Here is a 3,947-nt window from a genome sequence, read left to right as displayed (position 1 = left end):
TACTGGAATAAACTCAAACTGTATTTCATGAATTGCTGGGAGCTCAGTATAGACTAGCTTGAAGAGTTAAAAAAAATCAGGGTGCCCAGTCTTATAGAGGTCTCCAAACTTCCACGAGTTTTACTTCCAAGATTCTCAGAGTGAAGATTGGAGGAAAGTCCCCTCCAGCTTCCATCAGGGACAGGAGGAAAGTAACCATTTTGAAATAGACCAAGAGCATTCTGTTCTCCTTAAAAAAGGCAAGCTCTCAAGGGAAACTATTTTACCAGAGCCAAACAGACCTGGGGGAAGGGAAACACTCCAGTTCCCTCTAGCCTTTGACATGGAGGAAAGAAAATACGCAATTCCAGTCTCCTGGAGCCTTCAACGGTAGAAAGCGAAGTACCCAAATTCAACTCTTTCTACTCTTACTGTCTCACCTGAAGAAAAAAACAAGAATCACTTGGGAAGGTCACAGACAAGGTATACAGGCTAACTAAAAGACTGACACTTAATCACAGGATTATAGAATGCTACTCTTCTCCCTAACCTTACCATTGCATCAATAGAGTTCCTCTTTCCACTTTTCAGAGTTCTCATTGGGTTAACTCTTAAGAAATTTACAAGGATTACCTATATATATATATTTTTTAAATTGCACTCAGGTTCAGTTAACCTTCATTTTTTAAAATTATTTTATTGAGGTCGTACTGGTTTATAACATTGTGTAATTTCAGGTGTACATTATTATATATCAGTTTCTGTATAGCCTGCATGGTATTCACCACCAACAGTCTAGTTTTTATCTGTCACCATACATATGTGCCCCTTTACCCCTTTCACCCATCCCACATCCCCTTCTCCACTGGTAACCAGTAATTTTTTCTCAGCATCCACGTGTTTATCTTCCAAGTGAGTGAAATCATGCAGTATTTCTCTGTCTGGCTTACTTAGCTTAACATCATACCCTTGAGGTCCATCCATGTTGTTGCAAATGGGATGATTTTGTCTTTTTACATGGATCAGTAGTATTCCATTACATATATATATACATACATACATATATATATATATATATATATATACACACACACACACACACCACCTCTTCTTTATCCATTCATCAGTTGATGGGCACTTGGGCTGCTTCCACATCTTGGCTATTATGAATAATGCTGTGATGAACATAGAGGTGCATGAATCTCTTTGTATTGTTGATTTTATGTTCCTTTGGGTTAAATGCCCAGTAGTGGGATATCTGGATCATTATTTCTATTCTTAATTTTTTGAGAAATCTCCATACTGTTTTCCATAGTGGCTGCACCAGTTTGCATTCCCACCAGCAGTGTATAAGGGTTCCCTTTTCTCCACATCCTCTCCAACATTTGCTATGTTTTGTCTTGGTAATTACAGCCATTCTGACAGATGTAAGGTGATACCTCATAGTTTTGATTTGCATTTCCCTAATAATTAGCGATGTTGAAAATCTTTTCATGTGCCTGTTGGCCATCTGTATATCTTGTTAGAAAAACGTCTGTTCAGATCCTCTGCCCATTTTTCAATCAGATTGTTTCTTTTTTTTCTTGTTGAGTTCTTTTTATATTTTAGAAATTAACCCCTTGTCAGATATATGATTTGCAAACATTTTCTCCGAATTGGTGGGTTGTCTTTTCATTTTGTTCATGGTTTTCCTCTGCCTTGCAGAAGCTTTTCAGTCTGATGTAGTCCCAATTGTTTATTTTTTCTCGTTTCCCTTGCCAAAGCAGACATGATATTCAAAAAGATACTGCTAAGACCAATGTCAAAGAGTGTACTGCCTATATTTTCTCCTAGGAGTTTTATGGTTTCAGGTTTTACATTCAAGTCTTTAATCCATTTTGAGTTAATTTTTGTGTATGGTGTAAGATAATGGCCTACTTTCATTCTTTTGCATGTGGCTGTCCAGTTTTCCCAACACCATTATTGAAGAGACTTTCGTTAATCCATTGTATGTTCCTGGCTCCTTTGTCAAAGATTAGTTGTCCACAGATGTGTGGTTTTATTTCTGGGTTTTCAATTCTGTTCCACTGATCTGTGTCTCTGTTTTTATGCCAGTACCATGCTGTTTTGATTACTATAGCTTTGTAGTATATTTTGAAGTCAGAGACTGTGATGCCTCCAACTTTCCAAGGATTATACTGTACTTAAAATGGGAAGAACAGGGAGAAATGTGTTTGTGTTACCCTGTCTGAAACAGAAGTTCTGGTGCCTCTTTTTATAAATAAAGTTTTAATGCAAAACAGTTACACTCATTCATTTATTTATTTTCTAAGGTGACTTTTGTGCTACAATGGCAAAAGTTAAGTAGTGTGACACAGACAAAAAACTTAAAATATTCACTATCTGGTCCTTACAGAAAGTTTCCTGACCCCTGTGTTATAGAGGACATAATGATAAAACCTCAAATACAATAGCAACGAAAAAGCTGAAATATTATAAGCAGAACAAAAAAATGTTCAAAATATAGATGAAGATAACTAAAATATAATTAAAATTCAAAAAGAGCCTTAAACGAAAGAAAAGACATCCCTTGTTCTTGGATTAGGATGTCCCAAAATCTTCAACATGTCATTTATAAATTTTATAAAAATATTAATTTATAAATTTAATAAAATGTGAAAAAACTCCCAGTGAGTTTTTGTAGAGGTACACAAGTTGATCCTAAAGTTCAAAGGGAAAAATTAACCTACACAAATTTCTGGGAAAACATTGAAGAAAAAAAAAAGCTCCACGAGTGAACTAGCCTGACAAAATATTATAATATACTGTAAAGCCTATATAATTAAAAGTGTGGTACTGCCACCCGAATAAACAGATCAATAATAGAAAAAGCAGAAAAGTCTAGAAATAGATCCAACTACATGTAAAAGTCTAGTACATCACAGTCCATTTGCAGTTAACAATGTATTGTTTCATAACTTCTTGCAATCTTATAAGATCATAGCCCTCTGTCCTTTATGTTACTATCTTTATATATAATACATGTATATATACTATAGATAACCAGCCATGGCGGTCTAGTAGTTAAAATTCGGTGCCCTCACCACTGCGGTCTGGGTTCGTTTCCCAGTCAGGGAACCACAGGAACTGTCTGCCAGTTGCCATACTGTGGCAGCTATGTATTGCTGCGATGCTGAAAGCTATGCCAACAGTATTTCAAATATCAGGAGGGTCTTCTAAGGTAGACAGGTTTCAGTGAAGCTTTCAGACTCAGACAGACTAGGAAGAAGGAACTGGCCACCCACTTCTGAAAAAGTCGGCCATGAAAACCTGGTGAATAGCAGCGAAGCTTTGTTTGATGGAGCGCCAGAAGATGAGAGGATGATGCCAAAAAGACAGGGCAGTGTTCCACTCTACTGTACACAAGGTCATTAAGGAGTTGGAACTGACTCAATAGTGCTAACGACAATATGTTATGGACCTCATAAGACAATGTTACAATTCTAATTTTTAAAAAGGCATTTGGTATATACAGCTATTAAGAGAGAAAACACAAAAACAGTGTATTTTCCCAGACATTTGCCAGCTTAAATGTCCTTCATTCTTTTCTGAGGATCCATGAAGTTTCATTTACTTCAGTATGAAGAACTTCCTTTCTCATGTGTTGTAATATAGATTTGTTTGTAACAAATATTCTTAGTTTTCTTTTAGTGAGAATGCCTTTATTTTCTCTTTATTTTTAAATATTTTCACTGGATATACATTCAAGATTGACGGGATTGTTTGGGGTTTTTTTCTCACAATTTAAAGGTGTTCCATGCAGTTCTGGCTGGAATGATTTATGATGAGAAGTCAAACTATAGGATCATTGTGCCCACTTATATATCATTTTTCTGTTGCTGAAGATTTATACTTTGTCTTTGGCTGTAAACACTTTAACTATGATGTGCCCAAGGTGGGCTTCTTTGCTTTTATAATGCTACATGTTT

The sequence above is a fragment of the Equus caballus genome, chromosome X (assembly GCF_041296265.1).
Source record: "Equus caballus isolate H_3958 breed thoroughbred chromosome X, TB-T2T, whole genome shotgun sequence".
NCBI lineage: Eukaryota > Metazoa > Chordata > Mammalia > Perissodactyla > Equidae > Equus > Equus caballus.
Note: the sequence above shows the minus strand (reverse complement) of the source record.